The sequence below is a fragment of the Monodon monoceros genome, unplaced genomic scaffold (assembly GCF_005190385.1).
Source record: "Monodon monoceros isolate NGI ecotype Baffin Bay Population unplaced genomic scaffold, NGI_Narwhal_1 Super_Scaffold_21, whole genome shotgun sequence".
NCBI lineage: Eukaryota > Metazoa > Chordata > Mammalia > Artiodactyla > Monodontidae > Monodon > Monodon monoceros.
The window spans coordinates 113910599-113933389 of NW_021703778.1; positions in this window are offsets into that span (position 1 = coordinate 113910599).

A 22791-nucleotide genomic window follows, 5' to 3' on the forward strand; every position below is an offset into this window, starting at 1 on the left:
TAGGTCTTGGGGCAGGGACATATTTAAAGGTTTTCTTGAGAAAAGAAGAAATGATGGATGTTAATGACTTTTTAGCTTATCCTTACTCTCTTCTTGTTTGAACATAACTTCCCATCTCAGCCACACTGGCATACAGTAGTGGTTTTTAGAGTATATAATTTAAAGTAGCTTTTATAGTACATAATTAATTGCCTGGTGGGGTGGCGGTGGTCAAAATGCAAATATGTGACTCACACCCCCAGAGATTCTGACTCAGTATAACTGAATTGGGGCATTTTAAATAAGCACTCCAGTTAATTCTGAGCCAGATGATCCAAAGACTACATTGTAAGGCACCGGTTTATGGTGAAGAGGTTTAAGATTTTATCCCAAGCATAGAATGATGACATGGACATATCGATTCTGTTAATATTATCAACATTAGAAGCCATCAATTGCAAGTAACCCCAGAATTTAGTAGCCTATATATTTTTGGTAGACATCACTCCCCAGTGCAATATAATACAATACACGGATCATCAATTTGATCCCTTTCTTCAAGCAAGAGACCAAAAAATTTATATAAACAATTTCCTGACTGGTCAGTCCCCGTGTGGGCTAAATATATCATGCAGATTAATGATAGAAGGGTTTTTCCAGCTGGGTAGAAACAGAATATTGCCTTCCCAATATTAATACAGGGTTACATACAAGATTCAAATAATTATTGCCCAATAACTCTTTTGGAGGTAGTTTTGTAATATAGACAGAACAAAGAAGTAAATAATAAATGAAAGTGAATCAAACTTCTTCACTACACATCTTGTACAAAATAATTACTAACCTATATAAGTGGTTATTTAAAAGGCAATAATAATAGCCAATAAGATGAATCACAATTATAAGTCATTCTAAAAATCAGCACCCTAATTATATTTTGGAGTCATATTCTGAAGAACACTCTTTACTGTAGGAATCACCCAGCTTGCTCCTTATAGCTGTGCCTTTTGTAAAAATGGCATACATCATTAGTGATTTTCCTGCCATCTTAAATCTTTTCCATGGTTAATATCATGCATAATTAGACCTTAGGGCATCTAAAATATACTGACTTTTTATCTTTTACATTGGTCTTAACTAGTCTGCATTTTACATTCTCTAAATGAATGAGGTAAAGAATCAGGACACATGTCTGTTCTGATGATGCTCAAAATTGCTAATTATTAGAGAAATGCAAATCAAAACTTCAGTGAAGTATCACCTCACACTGCAGAATGGCCATCATCAAAAAGCCTACAAACAATAAATGCTGGAGAGGGTGTGGAGAAAAGGGAACTCTCCTACACTGTTGGGAATGTAAATTGGTACAGCGACTATGGAGAACAGTATGGAGGTTCCTTAAAATACCAAAAGTAGAGCTACCATATGATCCAGCAATCCCACTCCAAGACATATATCCAGAGAAAACCATAATTTGAAAAAATACATGCACCCCAATGTTCATAGCAGCACTATTTACAATAGCCAAGACATGGAAGCAACCTAAATGTCCATGAACAGAGGAATGGATAAAGAAGATGTGGTACATACATACAATGGAATATTACTCAGCCATAAAAAAGAATGAAATAATGCCATTTGCAGCAATATGGATGGGCCTAGAGATTATCATACTAACTGAAGTAAGTCAGAGAAAGACAAATATCATATGATATCACTTATATGTGGAATCTAAAAAGATGATACAAGTGAACTTATTTACAAAACAGAAACAGACTCATGGACTTTGAAAACAAACTTATGGTTACCAAAGGGGAAAGGTTGGAGGGGAGGGATAAATTAGGAGTTTGGGATTAACATATATACACCACTATATATAAAATAGATAATCAACAAGGACCTACTGTATAGCCCAGGGAACTCTACTCAGTATTCTGTAATAACCTATATGGAAAAAGAATCTGAAAAAAAATAGATATATGTATAAATGAATCACCTTGCTTTACACCTAAACCTAACACAACATTGTAAATCAGCTATACCCCAATATGAAATAAAAATTAAAAAAAAAAAAAAAGAATCAGGACATGTGTCTGTTCAGGACCAGTTCTGATTTTGTTTCAGCTCCAAACTGGTCTCTTGAGAACAGCAATATTACTCCCAAATCTTAATAGTCTCAGTTACAATAAATATATAATAACTGAAAGATATCTCAGTATATGCTCTATAGAGGCAGGATTTTATTAACCAAATTTACAGATGGTTTTAAGAATTACTCATATATTTCATGAAAAAAGTATTCATTGAGCACCTAGTAAGTATCAGGCACTATTCTACGCTCTGGGGCAACAGAGATAAAAAAAAGAAAGTGTTTCTGCTCCTGGAAATTACACACTAGGCAGTGAGATATACAATATATAGAAAAACAAGTACAATATGATAGATAAGTACAATGCAGGAAAGTGAAGGTTAGGGGAATGGAATGTGACAAAAGTGGTCAAGGATGACCTCTCTAGAGATGACAACATGTATGCAGACACTTGAATGAAGTACACAGTGAGCTATTCAATTATCTGGGGGTGAGAACTCTAGGCAGAGGAAATAGCAAACGAAGAGGCCCTAGATAGGAACATAACTGGTACATCTGAGAAACAGATAGGAGGATAACAAGGGGAAGATTAATAGAAGATGGGATTGGAGAAGTAGCAGGAAACAGGTTGTATACGGCCTCAAATTGCCTTGGTAAGTAAGGACTCTGAGTAATATGAGAAGTGTGGTCGATTAAAAATGGCCAAATATTATTTGCTAATCCCTCCATTGAGAGGTGGAGTCTAATTCCCTCCCCTTGAATCTGGGCTGGCCGTAGTGACTTGTTTAACTAATAGAATGCAGCAGAAGTGATATTTGGAAACAAAAACGGGTCATAATAAGTCTTGAAACTTCCACCCAGGTATCTTGGAACCTACCAGCTGACATATAAGGAGTCTGACAACTCTGAGATCACCAGGCTGTGAGGAAGTCCAAGCTAATCATGCAGAGAGCTCTGTAGGGAGAGAAACATAAGACGATGTCCAGCCAGCCCAGCTGTTCCATCCATTCCAGCCTAGCTACCAGATATGAGTAAGGAAGTCATCTGGGTCAATCCGACCTCAACAGATGTCAGATGAAGAAGAACCAAGGCCCCAGACATATGGCCCTAGCAGAGCTGTTCTAGCCACTTCCAGCCATTCAAATGGCCACAGCTGAGGCTCACTAGGGAACAAAGGTGAACAATCTCCACTGTGCCTTTTACCATTTCTTGACTTACAGATCGTGAACATAATAAAATGGTAGCTATTTTATACCTCTAATGCTTGGATGATCGATTTTGCAGCAACAGATGACCGGCACAGGATAGGTGAGAACAGGAAAATGTAAACTTGATCTATACTCTAAAAGGATGCCTCTAGCCACTGAGTGGGATGTAGACTTTCAGGAGAACAAGAATGAAAACAGGATGATCAGTTAATTCAACTAAAATCGAAGCAAGAGAAAATAGAGATTTGGATTAAAATAGTGGCATAGGAAACAGTAAGAAGTGTTTGAACTTGAGATACATTGTGAAGATAGTTGACAAGGGCTTCCCTCGTGGCGCAGTGGTAGAGAGTCCGCCTGCTCATACAGGGGACACGGGTTCGTGCCCTGGTCTGGGAAGATCCCACATGCCGTGGAGCGGCTGGGCCCGTGAGCGATGGCTGCTGAGCCTGCGCGTCCGGAGCCTGTGCTCCGCAACGGGAGAGGCCACAACAGTGAGAGGCTCACGTACCGCAAAAAAAAAAAAATGATAAGCTGACAATATTTGTTCAAATTACAGACAATATCTTTTTTTTAACATCTTTATTGAAGGATAATTGCTTTACAATGGTGTGTTAGATTCTGCTTTATAACAAAGTGAATCAGTTATACATATACATTTGTTCCCATATCTCGTCCCCCTTGCGTCTCCCTCCCTCCCACACTCCTTATCCCACCCCTCTAGGTCGTCACGAACCACCAAGCTGATCTCCCTGTGCTATGCAGCTGCTTCCCACTAGCTATCTATTTTATGTTTGGTAGTGTATATATGTCCATGCCACTCTCTCACTTTGTCATAGCTTACACTTCCCACTCCCCATGTCCTCAAGTCCATTCTCTAGTAGGTCTGTGTCTTTATTCCCATCTTACCCATAGGTTCTTCATGAACCTTTTTTTTTTTCTTAGATTCCATATATACGTGTTAGCATACGGTATTTGTTTTTCTCTTTCTGACTTACTTCACTCTGTATGACAGACTCTAGGTCCATCCACCTCACTACAAATAAATCAATTTCATTTCTTTTTATGGCTGAGTAATATTCCATTGTATATATGTGCCACATCTTCTTTATCCATTCATCTGATGATGAACACTTAGGTTGCTTCCATGTCCTGGCTATTGTAAATAGAGCTGCAATGAACATTTTGGTACATGACTGTTTTTGAATTATGGTTTTCTCAGGGTATATGCCCAGTAGTGGGATTGCTGGGTCGTATGGTAGTTCTATTTTCAGTTTTTTAAGGAACCTCCATACTGTTCTCCATAGTGGCTGTATCAATTTACATTCCCACCAACAGTGGAAGAGGGTTCCCTTTTCTCCACACCCTCTCCAGTATTTATTGCTTCTTGATTTTTTGATGATGGCCATTCTGACGGGTGTGGTATGATATCTCATTGTAGTTTTGATTTGCATTTCTCTAATAATTAATGATGTTGAGCATCCTTTCATGTGTTTGTTGGCAATCTGTATATCTTCTTTGGAGAAATGTCTATTTAAGTCTTCTGCCCATTTTTAGATTGGGTTGTTTGTTGTTTTGATATTGAGCTGCATGAGCTGCTTATAAATTTTGGAGATTAATACTTTGTCAGTTGCTTCCTTTGCAAATATTTTCTCCCATTCTGAGAGTTGTCTTTTGATCTTGTTTATGGTTTCCTTTGCTATGAAAAAGGTTTTAAGTTTCATTAGGTCCCATTTGTTTATTTTTGTTTTTATTTCCATTTCTCTAGGAGGTGGGTCAAAAAGGATCTTGCTGTGATTGATGTCACAGAGTGTTGTGCCTATGTTTTCCTCTAAGAGTCTGATAGTGTCTGGACTTACATTTAGGGCTTTAATCCATTTTGAGTTTATTTTTGTGTATGGTGTTAGGGAGTGTTCTAATTTCATACTTTTACATGTACCTGTACAGTTTTCCCAGCATCATTTATTGAAGAGGCTGCCTTTTCTCCACTGTATATTCTTGCCTCCTTTAGCAAAGATAAGGTGACCATATGTGTGTGGGTTTATCTCTGGGCTTTCTATCCTGTTCCAATGATCCATATTTCTGTTTCTGTGCCAGTGCCATACTGTCTTGATGACTGTAGCTTTCTATATAGTCTGAAGTCAGGGAGCCTGATTCCTCCAGCTCCGTTCTACTTTCTCAAGATTGTTTTGGCTATTCGTGGTCTTTTGTGTTTCCATTCAAATTGTGAAATTTTTTTGTTCTAGTTCTGTGAAAAATGCCAGTGGTAGTTTGATAGGGATCGCACTGAATCTGTAGATTGCTTTGGGTAGTAGAGTCATTTTCACAATGTTGATTCTTCCAATCCAAGAACATGGTATATCTCTCCGTCTATTTGTATCATCTTTACTTTCTTTCATCAGTGTCTTATAATTTTCTGCATACAGGTCTTTTGTCTCCTTAGGTAGGTTTATTACTAGATATTTTGTTCTTTTTGTTGCAATGGTAAATGGCAGTGTTTTCTTAATTTCACTTTCAGATTTTTCATCTTCAGTGTATAGGAATGCCAGAGATTTCAGTGCATTAATTTTGTATCCTGCTACTTCACCAAATTCATTGATTAGCTCTAGCAGTTTTCTGGTAGTGTCTGTAGGATTCTGTATGTATAGCATCATGTCATCTGCGAACAGTGACAGCTTTACTTCTTCTTTTCCGATTTGGATTTCTTTTATTTCTTTTTCTTCTCTGATTGCTGTGCCTAAAACTTCCAAAACTATGTTGAATAGTAGTGGTGAGAGTGGGCAACCTTGTCTTGTTCCTGATCTTAGTGGAAATGGTTTCAGTTTTTCTCCATTGAGGACGATGTTGGCTGTGGGTTTGTCATATATGGCTTTTATTATGTTGAGGAAAGTTCCCTCTGTGCCTACTTTCTGGAGGGTTTTTATCATAAATGGGTGTTGAATTTTGTCAAAAGCTTTCTCTGAATCTATTGAAATGATCATATGGTGTTTCTCCTTCAATTTGTTAATATGGTGTATCACGTTGATTGATTTGCATATATTGAAGAATCCTTGCATTCCCGGAATAAACCCCACTTGGTCATGGTGTATGATCCTTTTAATGTGCTGTTGGATTCTGTTTGCTAGTATTTTGTTGAGGATTTTTGCATATATGTTCATCAGTGATATTGGCCTGCAGTTTTCTTTCTTTGTGACATCTTTGTCTGGTTTTGGTATCAGGGTGATGGTGGCCTCATAGAATGAGTTTGGGAGTGTTCCTCCCTCTGCTATATTTTGGAAGAGTTTGAGAAGGATAGGTGTTAGCTCTCCTCTAAATGTTTGATAGAATTCGCCTGTGAAGCCATCTGGTCCTGGGCTTTTGTTTGTTTGAAAATTCTTAATCACAGTTTCAATTTCAGTGCTTGTGATTGGTCTGTTCATATTTTCTATTTCTTCCTTGTTCAGTCTCAGCAGGTTGTGCATTTCTAAGAGTTTGTCCATTTTTTCCAGGTTGTCCATTTTATTGGCATAGAGTTGCTTGTGGTAACTCTACAAGCTTGATCCTTTGTATTTCTGCAGTGTCATTTGTTATTTCTCCTTTTTCATTTAATTCTATTGATTTGAGTCTTCTCCCTTTTTTTCTTGATGAGTCTGTCTAATGGTTTATCAATTTTGTTTATCTTCTCAAAGAACCAGGTTTTAGGTTTATTGATCTTTGCTATCGTTTCCTTCATTTCTTTTTCATTTATTTCTATTCTGATCTTCATGATTTCTTTCCTTCTGCTAATTGTGGGGTTTTTTTGTTCTTCTTTCTCTAATTGCTTTAGGTGCAAGGTTACGTTGTTTATTTGAGATGTTTCCTGTTTCTTAAGGTAGGATTGTAATGCTATAAACTTCCCTCTTAGAACTGCTTTTGCTGCATCCCATAAGTTTTGGGTCCTCGTGTCTCCATTGTCATTTGTTTCTAGGTTTTTTTTGATTTCCTCTTTGATTTCTTCAGTGATCACTTGGTTATTAAATAGTGTATTGTTTAGCCTCCATGTGTTTGTACTTTTTAAAGATCTTTTCCTGTAATTTATATCTAGTCTCATACTGTTGTGGTCGGAAAAGATACTTGATGTGATTTCAATTTTCTTAAGTTTACCAGAGCTTGATTTGTGACCCAATGTATGATCTATACTTTAGAATCTTCCATGAGCACTTGAGAAAAATGTCTATTCTGTTGTTTTTGGATGGAATGTCCCATTAATATCAATTAAGTCCATCTTGTTTAATGTATCATTTAAAGCTTGTGTTTCCTTATTTATTTTTATTTTGGATGATCTACCCATTGGTGAAAGTGGGGTGTTAAAGTCCCCTACTATGATTGTGTTACTGTCAATTTCCCCTTTTATGGCTGTTAGCATTTGCCTTATGTATTGAAGTGCTCCTATGTTGGGTGCATAAATATTTACAATTGTTATATCTTCTTCTTGGATCGATCCCTTGATCATTATGTAGTGTCCTTCTTTGTCTCTTGTAATAGTCTTTATTTTTAAGTCTATTTTGTCTGATATGCGAATTGCTACCCCAGCTTTCTTTTGATTTCCATTTGCATGGAATATCTTTTTCCATCCCTTCACTTTCAGTCTGTATGCGTCCGCAGGTCTGAAGTGGGTCTCTTGTGGACAGCATATATACGGGTCTTGGTTTTGTATCCATTCAGCCAGTCTGTGTGTTTTGGTGAAAGCATTTAATCCATTTACATTTAAGGTAATTATCAATTTGTATGTTCCTATTCCCATTTTCTTAATTGTTTTGGGTTTGTTATTGTAGGTCTTTTCCTTCTCTTGTGTTTCTTGCCTAGAGAAGTTCCCTTAGCATATGTTGTAAAGCTGATTTGGTAGTGCTGAACTCTCTCAGCTTTTGCTTGTCTGTAAAGGTTTTAATTTCTCCATCAAATCTGAATGAGATCCTTGCTGGGTAAAGTAATCTTGGTTGTAGGTTTTTGTCCTTCATCACTTAAAATATGTCCTGCCACTCCCTTCTGGCTTGCAGAGATTTTGCTGAAAGGCCAGCTGTTAACCTTATGGGGATTTCCTTGTGTGTTATTTGTTGTTTTTCCCTTGCTGCTTTTAATATGTTTTCTTTGTATTTAATTTTTGACAGTTTGATTAATATGTGTCTTGGCGTGTTTCTCCTTAGATTTATCCTGTATGGGACTCTGTGCTTCCTGTACTTGATTAACTATTTCCTTTCCCATATTAGGGAAGTTCTTAACTATAATCTCTTCAAATATTTTCTCAATCCCTTTCTTTTTCTCTTCTTCTTCTGGGACCCCTATAATTCGAATGTTGTTGTGCTTAATGTTGTCCCAGAGGTCTCTGAGACTGTCCTCAGTTCTTTTCATTCTTTTTTCTTTATTCTGCTCTGCAGTAGTTATTTCCATTATTTTATCTTCCAGGTCACTTATCAGTTCTTCTGCCTCTGTTATTCTGCTATTGATCCCTTCTAGAGTATTTTTAATTTCATTTACTGTGTTGTTCATCGTCACTTGTTTCCCCTTTAGTTCTTCCAGGTCCTTGTTAAATGTTTCTTCCATTTTCTCTATTCTATTTCCAAGATTTTGGATCATCTTTACTATCATTATTCTGAATTCTTTTTCAGGTACACTGCCTATTTCCTCTTCATTTGTTAGGTCTGCTGGGCTTTTACCTTGGTCCTTCATCTGCTGTGTGTTTTTCTGTCTTCTCATTTTGCTTATCTTACTGTGTTTGGGATCTCCTTTTCACAGGCTGCAGGTTCGTAGTTCCTGTTGTTTTTGGTCTGTCCCCAGTGGCTAAGGTTGGTTCAGTGGGTTGTGTAGGCTTACTGGTGGAGGGGACTGGTGCCTGTGTTCTGGTGGATGAGGCTGGATCTTGTCTTTCTGATGGGCAAGTCCATGTCTGGTGATGTGTTTTTGGGTTTCTGTGGCCTTATTATGATTTTAGGCAGCCTCTCTGCTAATGGATGGAGCTGTGTTCCTGTCTTGCTAGTTGTTTGGCATAGGTTGTCCAGCACTGTAGCTTGCTGGTCGTTGAGTGAAGCTGGGTCGTGGTGTTGAGATGGAGATCTCTGGGAGATTTTCGCCGTTTGGTATTACATGGAGCTGGGAGGTCTCTTGTGGACCAGTGTTGTAAACTTGGCTCTCCCACCTCAGAGGCACAGCACTGACTCCTGGCTGGAGCACCAAGAGCCTTTCATCCACGTGGCTCAGAATAAGAGGGAGAAAAAATAGAAAGAAAGAAAGAGGATAAAATAAATTAAAATAAAATAAAGTAATTAAAATAAAAAATAATTATTAAGAAAAAAAATTAAAAAAAAAAAAACGGACGGACAGAACCCTAGGAGATATCATGAAAGCAAAAGTATACAGACAAAATCTCACACAGAGGCATACACATACACGCTCACAAAAAGAGGAAAAGGGGAAAAAATAATATATCTTGCTCCCAAAGTCCACCTCCTCAATTTGGGATGATTCGTTTTCTATTCAGGTATTCCACAGATGCAGGGTACATCAAGTTGATTGTGGAGATTTAATCTGCTGCTCCTGAGGCTGCTGGGAGAAATTTCCCTTTCTCTTCTTTGTTGACACAGCTTCTGGGGTTCAGCTTTGGATTTGGACCTGCCTCTGCGTGTAGGTCACCTGAGGGTGTCTGTTCCCCCGCCCAGACAGGAAGGGGTTAAAGGAGCAGCTGACTCAGGGGCTCTGGCTCACTCAGGCCGGGGGGAGGGAGGGGTACGGATGTTGGGTGAGCCTGCGGCGGCAGAGGCCAGCATGACTTTGCACCAGTCTGATGCAGGCCGTGTGTTCTCCCGGGGTAGTTGTCCCTGCATCATGGGACCCTGGCAGTGGCGGGCTGCACAGGCTCCCGGGAGAGGAGATGTGGATAGTGACCTGTGCTCGCACACAGGCTTCTTGGTGGCTGTAGCAGCAGCCTTAGCATCTCATGCCCGTCTCTGATGTCCGCGCTGATAGCCGCGGCTTGCGCCTGTCTCTGGAGCTCCTTTAAGCAGCGCTCTTAATCCCCTCTCCTCACGCACCAGGAAACAAAGAGGGAAGAAAAAGTCTCTTGCCTCTTCGGCAGCTCCAGACTTTGTCCCAGACTCGCTCCCGGCTAGCCGTGGTGCACTAACCCCTTCAGGCTGCGTTCATGCCGCCAACCCCAGTCCTCTCCCTGGGATCCAACCGAAGCCCGAGCCTCAGCTCCCAGCCCCGCCCGCCCCAGCGGGTGAGCAGAGTAGCCTCTTGGGCTGGTGAGTGCTGGTCGGCACCGATCCTCTGTGTGGGAATCTCTCCGCTTTGCCTTCCGCACCCCTGTGGCTGCGCTCTCCTCCGCAGCTCCGAAGCTTCCGCCTCCATCACCCGCAGTCTCCGCCCGCGAAGGGGCTTCCTAGTGTGTGGAAACCTTTCCTCCTTCACAGCTCCCTCCCACTGGTGCAGGTCCCGTCCCTATTCTTTTGTCTCTGTTTATTCTTTTTTCTTTTGCCGTACCCAGGTACGTGGGGAGTTTCTTGCCTTTTGGGAGGTCTGAGGTCTTCTGCCAGTGTTCAGTAGGTGTTCTGTAGGAGTTGTTCCACGTGTAGATGTATTTTTGATGTATCTGTGGAGAGGAAGGTGATCTCTGTGTCTTACTCTTCCGCCATCTTCTCAAATCCACTCCTACAGACAATATCTTTATGTCAATTTCAATCTTGAAAACATTTTAAAAATATACTAATATTTCATTTATTGCACTTACTTAGAAATACCCGGAGCATATGACCAATCTAAGGTCTGTTAAATAAATGAAAATATATTGAATCTTTCTTTGATTCAGAATCTGTCTGTAGGTCTGGTTAATCATTTGAAGCATCAAATAATATCATATTTTCATTGTAGAAAGTTTTATTCACCCAGGGCTTGCCCTAGAAGCTTTTAGTGTGTGCCTTTTTTTTCTCCACAGAACTCATTTGTTAACTTTTTTTAGTTCTTTCAACAACTATTTATGAAGAGCCATCTATGGATACATTGCTAGGTATTCAAGATACAGTTGTGAACAAAAGCAGGCATAGTTTCTTTTGATGGAAGGTAGACTTGTTTTGAAGGTGGATTTTAAACAAATAACCATCCAAATAACTATGACAAATTCTGTATCCACTGTCAGGGTGATAATAGGAAGTTTTGACTTAGCAAGGTGAACAAAGGTTTTCCTCAGGAAATTGAAGAATAAGTTGAGATCTGGAAGCAAAGTCAGAGTTAATTACTGTAAAGTAATTAACTTCACAGTGCAAGAGTACTCTAGACAGACAGAAAACCAGTGCAAATGCTGTATTGTCTAGAGCATGATATACTAATGAAACTCAAAGAAGAACTCTCCAACCTCTGCAATTTGGTCTTCTCACTGAAACTAGAATGATCTTTCTGAAATCTAAACATGGAATCTCCTACTTGTCTCTTAAAATGCTAGATGGCTTCTCTTCCTAAGTGCAACACAGATGGTGATTCCATTTACTGCTTTCAGAAGCTTTGGAAGAGACAAAATAAGTTTTGGGGAGAAGAAAATGAGTTAAGTTTTGGACATATTGGATTTAAGATGCTTTTGAGACATGCTAATGGATATGTCAAAAGTGAATTAGATATATGGGTAGGAAGGCCTGCCTGGAGATGTGTAAGTTATCAGTCTATAAGAGATACTCAAATGGCATGGACGAGCACTCTCACGGAGAGATCATGAAAAAAGAGGAGACTGAGGACCACACTTTAAGAAACCCCAGTAGAGAAAAATATACATCTAAGAAAGAGACAAATAGGAGTTGCCAAAGAGGTAAGAGAAAAACCTGGGGACTATAGTACCATAAAGGCTGAGGGAAGATAATCTTTCAAGCAGATGTGCATCGTTGACTACATGGGACACAGCTGAGGGTCAAGGAAGCTAAACAATTTTTTGGATTTAGGACACATAGGGAGTAACGGGTGGTATAAGGAAAGAACATTGTTCTTGAAATACAAGAACTGATATCTATTACCTATACCACTAGGCAGACCTGTTGGCCTGTTTATCCATCTTCTCTGTGCTTCATTTTTTCATGTAGAGCCTCTTGAGCCCTCTCCCAGATTTACTTACAGATCCAGCAACAACTTATTGAACTCCATGAATTATAAAACATATGCTGATCTCCTTAAAGTTTTCAACTATAACTTCCTTAAGAAACATAGTTAAGCAAGTAAACACATGAAAATATATTCAACATAATTGGCCATTAAGGAATACAAATTATAAACACAATGGGATACCACTACACACCTATAAGAATGGCTAAAATTAAAAATAGCAATAGGGCTTCCCTGGTGGTGCAGTGGTTGAGAGTCCGCCTGCCGATGCAGGGGATATGGGTTAATGCCCCGGTCCGGGAAGATCCCACATGCCGCGGAGCGGCTGGGCCCATGAGCCATGGCCACTGAGCCTGTGCGTCCGGAGCCTGTGCTCTACAATGGGAGAGGCCACAACAGTGAGAGGCCCACGTACCGCAAAAAAAAAAAAAAAAAAAAAAAAAAGCAATAACACCAAATGCTGGTGAGGATACAGAGCAACTGAATTACTCATGTATATTGCTGGGAATATAAAATGGTACAGTCTCTGTGGAAGAAGTTTGGCAGTTTCTTAAAAAGCTAAACATGTAACTATCTTGCACCCCAGAAATTGCACTCCTGGGCATTTATACCAGAAAAAAGATGATTTATGTTCATATGAGAACCTGTACATGAATGTTTATAGCACCTTAATCTATATTTGCCCCAAACTTGAAACAACCCAGGTATTCTCCAATGAGTGAATGATTAAACAAACCATGGTGCATTCATACCATGGGAGTATTATTCAGAAATAAAAGCAGTGAACAGTTGATACATTCAACAACTTGGATGAATATCCAGATAATTATACTGAATCAAGTTAGTGGGAAGCAGCCACACAGCACAGGGAGATCAGCTCGGTACTTTGTGACCACCTAGAGGGATGGGATTGGGAGGGCGGGAGGGAGATGCAAGAGGGAGGAGATATGGAGATATATGTATATGTATAGCTGATTCACTTTGTTATAAAGCAGAAGCTAACACACCATTGTAAAGCAATTATACTTCAATAAAGATGTTAAAAAAAATGCAATCACAAGTGGTTACATACTATATGATCCCATTTATACCACCTTCTTGAAGTGACAAAATTATAGAAATGGAGAACAGATTAGCAGTATCCAGGGGTTAAGGAGGGGGTGAAGGCAGGAGTGAAGTGAGCATGGCTATAAAAGGGCAATATGAGGGATCCTTGCAATGATGGAAATGTTCTGTATCTTGACTATATCAATGTCAATATCCTTCTTGTGATATTGTACTTTAGTTTTGCAAAATACTATCATTGGGAAAACTATGTAAGAGGTTAACAGGATCATTTTATATTATTTCTTACAATTGCATTTGAATCTACAATTATCTCAAAATAAAATTTTTGATTAAAAAATAAACATGTTCAGGAAAGAAACTGTGACATAAACCAACATGTCTATAAAAGAGAAACATAGATGAAATGTTACAGTATAGGGAGGGAGAACTTATTTAGATGGGGAACTTGGGAATGATTTCATGTAACAGATGGGTAGGATCTGAACATTCAAATCTAGGGGAGGACGTTCCAAGCAGAGAAAATAGTATAAGATATGAGGCCAGAAAGCTTGTGACATATTCGGAAGCCATGTTTAATTTCACTGGCATCCCATGTTATTGTAGGACAGCAGTGAAATAAGATTGGAAAAATAGATTACAGAGAGACTGTGGAAAGTTCTAATTGTTTTACTAAGGGATTTGTTTGTGTGTGTGTGTGTGTGGACCCTCTAGAGGATTTAAAGTGGGAAACAATGGCTGACACTTTGTTTTGGCAGCAGAATGTTGGAAATGGTTGGGGGCAGGTAAAGATATGGGAGGCAGGAAAACCAGTTGAAAAGGATGGTGATCATTTAGGAGTTTAGGTAAAGAAGTACAGTGGCAGTGGGAAAAAAGAGGTGGTTCAGACCCAAAGCTGTTTCACAGTTGTGTCTTTACCTGTACTAAGCACAGCACCTGACCCACAATGTTTAATAAATATTTGTTAAACACAAACATGAATGGATATATAAAGAAGCATCTTTATGGATATAATAGAAGCATCCTGGGCTTCTATTTGTGGCAGTTTTACTACCTGGGATACTTGCTGTTTGAAGCCTCCAGCCTATATAGTAGAAATTTTACCTTTTCCAAAACTCTCACATCTGCTGTGAGAGTCAGAAATTTACTGTTTGCTCAGAATAATCCCATGTGCCCTGTTGAATTCCATGGTGTATGACTTACTTTTTTCAAATTGTTGATAATATATCCTGTCATTCCTGTCTACACCTTCATGGCACATGTTGAAGATCTCTTAAGTTCAGTCTCACAGTTCCTCATCTTTGAATTTAACTTCCAATGCTCTCTAGCCAAAGATCTCCGTAAACACATTTGTTGTATGTTACGTTCATTATTACATTGATTATTATGAACTAACAATTTAGGTTAATTACCATAGCAGCAAGGGAAATAAAGGTGTTAGAAAAGGATTGGGGCTATGATTGAATATCTTAATAAATCTTATCTAGGAGGAAGGCAAACTAGATCCAGGCTAGCACTGTTAATTGGTAAAGCAGCAGCAGTCACTCTTTATAGGGCAACTAGCATGGGAAGCTGTACAGGACAAACCACCCAGCTTCTTTAACAAATAAATTACAAAAGAAAGAAGGGCAGGGGGAAGCAACAGTCACTCATATTGGCCAGACACGGAACGTGTTGTCACTTTTGCGGCTTGGACGATATTCATGTTTTGCTTGTGTTCAGACATGCTGGCAGAGTGGTCTTGGTTTTGCCTTGATCTATCACAGCCTTGTGGAGTGGCCTTGTCTGACGTTAATGTTCTGTGAAATTGTTTATGCTTGGCAGGAGGACATCAAAGTCTTACTGTGACTGCAGATACAACTTATAACAGCACCAAAGCATGATAATACCAGGCAAGCTCCTGGGTGCCAGGGGATACTTTTTTCTTTCTCACACTAAATACGCATTAATTTCTTCTCCAAATTACTGTAGTACTACATCTTATTGTGAGATTTAATTAGATGCAGCTTCCTTAGTCGTTAGACTACAAGTGTACTGTCTCTCCTCACAGAGAGGATAAGCATTATAGGGTAGTGACCACAGCTTAGAGCTTTTGGTCTTAATCTTGGTATTTAAAATCCTCTAGATCCAATTCCAGTAATAGATGTTTACTATTAAGTTTTTAAATGAATGAATGAATGAATGATTTGGGCTCAAATAAAACTCATTTTAGAGTTTTTCAATTCTAAAGAATTAAAGGAAAAGAAATCAATTCTTGTTTAAATCAAATAAAAAGATGTTTTCCCTTCATATGATAAATCAAAGAAGAATTGAGCTGAAAGTAAAGTTGATCAAGTTGATGCAAATATTTGAGTGAAGAAAAGTCTTGCTAGTGCAGTTGAGACATCAGTAATAAAAATCTTCAGCTAGATATGAGGCATTATTCAATAAAAAATGGAAATTGCTTTTTTTTTTTTTTTTTTTACCGTGCGCGGGCCTCTCACTGTTGTGGCCTCTCCCATTGCGGAGCACGGGCTCTGGACGCGCAGGCCCAGCGGCCATGGCTCACAGGCTTAGCCGCTCCGTGGCATGTGGGATCTTCCTGGACCGGGGCACGAACCTGTGTCCCCTGCATCGGCAGGTGGACTCTCAACCACTGTGCCACCAGGGAAGCCCGGAAATTGCTTTTTATTTCAAAACTTTATGGAATATTTTACCTGCCAAAAAGAAAATTTATTCATTTGGATATTATCTTCTAATACACGACTAAATCTTCTCCCTTCCTCTAAATGCTAAAGTATTCACTATCTCCATGAGTTTCTGTGAATTTCAAATTTAATTCATAGATGCATAAAAATTGATGTTTCATTTTCATTTACATGTTTTTATTTACTTTCTTTTGAACTAGGTATATTCCTAACAGTTGGTAATCACTAAAATAAATACCATAAATAGAGCACTTAATAAAATCGGGGGAAAATATATTAACATTTTTAGAGTACTGTGACTTAAAAATCTCTCTGCAAATAACTCAAAATATGGAGGTAATATCACTAGGATAATAAGTTATATCTATATATGTGTTTATACCTAGAGAGATTTTAAGGAAGTGGATCACATGATTATGGCAGCTGGCAAGTCTCAAATCCATAGGGCAAGCTGGCAGACTGGAAATTGAAGTAAAATTCGATGTTGTAGTCCTAACTTTGAAGGGTGAAAACTCAGGCAGTCTGGAAGCAGAATTCTTTCTTCTTCTTCAGGAAACAGTCTTTGCTCTTAAGGCTTTCAACTGATTGGATGAGACCCACCCATATTATGCTTTACTTAAAGCAATTTACTGTAAATGTTAAAGTTACTCATGCATTAAAAACACTTTTGCAGCAACATCTAGAGTTTGACTAAGCAACTATTCTCTATATTCTAGGCAAATTGATACGTAAGATTAAGCATCACAATATATTTTTGACTAGTCATTGACCTGATGCAAAAAGCTTATATTGAAAGTTTCCCTCTTGTAAAACAGTCAATTTTTTAAAAAATCAACTTTTCAGTGATATTTTAGTAGCAGATATAATCATTCTGTTTGTATAGATGAGGACACAATATTTGGGGAGTTGAATGATTTGCTTGAGATCATTAGTAAGTCTGTGATGTAGCTTTTTAATAAAGAATCCAACCTTCTGTTCTCAATCCAGCATATCAAGGCCACCCTATTTCTGTGAGATCTTGGTGTGCATGACAATTCCTTACACATTTTAAATGTCTCCTTTTGTTACCCACTGAGGCATTAACACCAGCCATCCTTAGATGCTTTCATTATAGTCCCCAACTAATGGCAGTTTTTCTCCAAGCTAACAAATGTCTTCCTACTTCTAGATAATGTAAGGGTAACCCCCATTCCCAATCTATTAGAACATTGGACAGTCATCATTGCTTCTTATCTCTACTTTGGCTCCTTTGATTTATGAGAGTCATAATTCCTATTTTAAAGAAGAGTCAGAGAGCTAGATAGAGGGCTCTAGCAATTGGTACTTTCTCTCCTCAACTTCTACCTACCCAAATCTAGTTTCTTACTTTAATACTGTACTTTCCAAGGTTCAGATTCAGACTTCTAATGCTGTCACATGCCACGCGTCTCAATTTTGTACTTGCCGCTTATTCAATATTCCCATTGATTCTGAATCCTGTATTGGCCATTTAATAGCTTCGTGATTTTCTGAGATTCAATTTTCATCTTTTGTTAAAATATAGGCGCAAATTCTAACCTCACAAGATTTTTCTTTTTTTTTTTGCGGTACGCGGGCCTCTCACTGTTGTGGCCTCTCTCGTTGCGGAGCACAGGCTCCGGACGCGCAGGCTCAGCGGCCATGGCTCACGGGCCCAGCCGCTCTGCGGCATGTGGGATCTTCCCAGACCAGGGCACGAACCCGTGTCCCCTGCATCGGCAGGTGGACTCTCAACCACTGCGCCACCAGGGAAGCCCCTCACAAGATTTTTTTTAACATGATGTGTGCTATATACATACCTCCCCACAGTGTCTGGCACCTATTTGCTGTTTGATAAATGCTAATTACCTTACCACCCACTTATGATTTTCTAAATCTGCTTACATAACTCTTAATCTGCCTCTAGCCCCATATTCTCTCTTCCCTGATCAAATTGAGAAATGCCATTTTCTACAGTAGTTAGGATCACGATAATAAAGAGTGACAGGGTGAGAGTGAAAGTATTATTTTGCCCCATTGTAAAGCTTTCAAGCTAATCCTGAGTGATAATGACAAGCTCTGAATGGATCCCCAATCAAATTCTACCACTTGGAGTTAGAGCAGCAGGTTGCTGTTGGGAGGTAGAGGGTTGGCTTGAAAGAAAAGTGAAATAATGAGGAATCCAAAATTGAACTCTGAAAAATTATTGAGTCAAAGTGGAACCAAACTTCCTCCAGGGCAATTACTTGTACTATTTAAACTTCAGTTGCTAAAAATGTGATAGATGGAAATGATCGGTGACTATTTCATGTACCACTCTCATAGGTAAAACCTGAAATGAGGAATAGTCATAATTTTTCCATTTGTCAGGATAAATATTCTGTGAAATGGTGCATTGTTTAGAGTACATGACATCTGCCATCATGAGATTGAGTATTAAATGATGCCTAGTCACCTGTCTTCCTAACAATTGTCACAACCGTATCTTCCACAATTATTTGTCAAGAGGTGCATGAAGAGAGCATTCAGTGCCATATAAAATAGTATACACACTGGTGTGTTTAAACATGCATGCAGACCTTCATATTGTAAGTATCAGAAAACCTATAAAGTTACATTCTAATCTTATAATACTTGAGATAATTTTTACTTCTAAATGTAGAACATGGATAGTGATGTTGGTAGTGATGATGATGGTGATGATAAAATACGTTGCTATTGTACTCGGGTACCTACAGCAATTTATACCTCCTTCTCTTAGAGCAAATAGTGCATATTTGTAGTTAATTTATTTATATGCCTGTCTCTTTCACTAAACTGTGAACCCTTTGATGGCAAACTCTATGTCATCCATCTTATCTTGGTGCTGGGCATCTGCCTGACACATAGTAGACAGTAACCATACATTGGATGGATTACATTTTGTTAAATGATAGAAGGAAAGAACTCCATCATATCATGATTTTAGCGTTTACTGCACTCAAGGCACTGTATGAAGTCTTATGTTTAGCTAAAGCCGTTTAGACACAGACTCTATCCTCATGCTTCTTATAGTGGCTGATTTAGAGAGTTTGAGTATTTACTGCCACTTGACTCTGAGCTTCCCTTTCCTGATGGTCTGGGTGTTTTGAGGAGCTGTTTCCCATTAGGCATGTACCTGAAGGCTCACCCATGATATTGAGCTTCGGAAAGCTAACTGTAACCTAGTCATAAAGCTAGCTAAGATATCCAGATTGCTTCTAAAACATGTATCAGCTTGTATACAGTCTCATGAGAATTTCATTTCCAGGTATAGTTTTATAGACCAAATATCCACTGTGCTAAAGAATTTAGTCATCCAATTTGAGATTACAGGAGGGAAAGAAGGAACATTATTAAATTGTGTACCCAGCTATATGCTTTAATTACACAGCAAAAAAAAAAAAAATGAAGTTAAAAGCTATACTGTGTCCCAAAATATTTGTAAAGTCATGTCCATTAAATGTTAGAAAATGATGTGATATACTGTACTGCAGAGAACTCTCAAATCATCTTATTCATTTTTTCTGTTTGCTATAAAAAAATCACAAGCAAGTCAATTAAATGACAGAGTGCTGGGATTTTAAAACGACATATGCTTTAGTTTCATTTGGCTTTTAAAATCTTAGGCATCAAAAATAATTTTAAAATATCATGGACTATAAAAAAGTAATTGATTTCACTCAATTCCAAGTGTCAAATTATGGACAGTAGTAAGATATTCATGAATTGTGGCCATTCTGCAGCAAATATGCAGAGTTGGCAACATTTCTACCAAAGACAGCTCAACTAATGGTCTCCATGCTGATCAACAGAAAACTATTTGAACTGTGATAAGGATCTTCTAGAAGTAGTTTTGCATTTTTAAATTTTAATAACTTAGGTTATATGTATATTAGAAGGAAAGATCTATTAATGACACCTAAAAGCAATTATTGTAAAGTTCAGGACCATTATAATATGTACCTTTACACAATATATTTTCATTTCTGGCCTGGAAACTAACAACAATAATAACAAAATAGCTGACACAAAGCCCAAGGCTACCAGAATATCAACTCTCAGGAAAAAAGGAAAAAGACAAAGAACTACAAAACCAAATATAGACTTTTTTTTTTTTTTTATTTTTTGCAGTACACGGGCCTCACTGCTGTGGCCTCTCCCGCTGTGGAGCACAGGCTCCAGACGTGCAGGCCCAGCGGCCACGGCCCATGGGCCCAGCTACTCCGTGGCATGCGGGATCCTCCCAGACCGGGGCATGAACCTGTGTCCCCTGCATCGGCAGGCGGACCCCCAACCACTGCGCCACAAGGGGAGCCCCAAATATAGACTTTTTATTAAATTTTTTAAGTAAAAATTTTAAACTACTACTGACTTATTTTTCAAAATAAGATTTACTAGATGTAGAGTCAAATAAAGCATGGGTGGGAGGGGTAAAAGTGAAAAAAATTGAAAAGAACTGACTTGTAGATATCACTGTGCTATTTCCAAGTGTTATTGTGGAAACAATTGTTTAAATACAACCAAATCTCTAAATGTACGCTTGTCTTATTTCCCTCCCTCTCAGTTTAGACTGTAAGCTCTGGAAGAGCAAGAATTGTGTAATTAATAATACAGACTGTATAATAATATATGTGTGTATATCATTAGGGCCATTTGCTAAACTGAATTGTGGGTACAAAAAGCCTTCCACAGTTTTATAAGGAAAGACCTGTGGCCACAAATCAACACCTTCAGTCTCCTGCACACACTGAAAGTGAGCTATATTCGTTGGTTGCATTTTTAGGTAAAGGACAAAAATAAAACAGAGAGGATGCTTAAGACTATTTGTGCATTATGTGAAGGAAATGTTATTCTGTTGTTCATCAGCATACTTACTAGACTTAGTTGCTCATATATTCTTTGGTATTTAATGAATTCTTATCTAATGTAAGAGGTCCTGTGTTAATTGGAAGAAGATCTTCAGCATGAGAGAAATGTTTTTCAGTGGCTGATGAATCACTCATTTTACAAACAAGTAAAAATAAATGGAAAGACATCCCATGTTAGTGGATTGGAAGACTTAATATTGTTAAGATGTCAATAATACCCAAAGTCATCTATAGATTCAAGGCAATTTCTATCAAAACCCCAGTGACTTTTTTGGGGGGCAAAAATAAGAAAAAGTCCACTTTACAATTCGTATGGAATCTCAAAGGACTCCAAATTCCCCAGACAATCTTGAAAAAGAAAAACAAAGTTAAGCACCTCACGTTTTCTGATTTCAAAACTTACTGCAACGTTACAGTAATAAAAACAGTGTAGTACTGGCATAAAGACAGACATATAGACCAATGGAATAGAATAGTGATCCCAGAAATAAACCCTCACATATACTATCAACTGATTTTTCTTAAAACAACTTTATTGGAGTATAATTCCTTTACAATGTTGTCTTAGTTTCTGATGTATAAAAAAGTGAATCAGCTATATGTATACATATATCCCCATATCCCCTCCCTCTTGCGTCTCTCTCCCACCCTCCTTATCCCACCCCTCTAGGTGGTCACAAAGCACCAAGCTGATCTCCCTGTGCTATGCGGCTGCTTCCCACTAGCTATCTATTTTACATTTGGTAGTATTTAAGTCCTTGCCATTCTTTCACTTCATCCCAGCTTACCCCTCCCCCTCCCTGTGTCCTCAAGTCCATTCTCTACCTCTGCTTTCTTATTCCTCTCCTGCCCCTAGGTTCTTCAGAACCTTTTTTTTTTTTTTTTAGATTCCATATATATGGGTTAGCATACGTTATTTGTTTTTCTCTTTCTGACTTGCTTCTTTCTGTGTGACAGACTCTAGGTCCATCTACCTCACTACAAATAGCTCAACTTCATTTCTTTTTATGGCTGAGTAATATTCCATTTTATATATGTGCCACATCTTCTTTATCAGTTCTTCTGTCGATGGACACTTAGGTTGCTCCCATTTCCTAGCTATTGTAAATAGTGCTGCAGTGAACATTGTGGTATGTGGCTCTTTCTGAATTATGGTTTTTTCAGGGTATATGCCAAGTAGTGGCATTGCTGGGTCATATGGTAGTTCTATTTTTATAAGGAAAGTCCTTACTATTCTCCATAGTGGTTGTATCAATTTACATTCCCACCAACAGTGCAAGAGGATTCCCTTTTCATGACACACTTCCCAGCATTTATTGTTTGTAGATTTTTTAATAATAGCCACTCTGGCGTGAGGTGATACCTCACTGTAGATTTGATTTGCATTTCTCTAATGATTAGTGATGTTGAGCATCGTTTCATGTGTTTGTTGGCAATTTATATATCTTCTTTGGAGAAATGTCTATTTAGGTCTTCTGCGCAATTTTGGATTGGGTTGTTTGTTTTTCTGATATTGAGCTGCATGAGCTGCTTGTATATTTTGGAGATTAATCCTTTGTCAGTTGCTTCATTTGCAAATATTTTCTCCCATTCTGAGGGCTGCCTTTTCAACTTATATATGATTTCCTTTGCTGTGCAAAATCTTTTAAGTTTCATTAGGTTCCATTTGTTTATTTTTGTTTTTATTTCCATTTCTCTAGGAGGTGGGTCAGAAAGGATCTTACTGTGATTTATATCATAGAGTGTTCTGCCTATGTTTTCCTCTAAGAGTTTTATAGTGTCTGGCC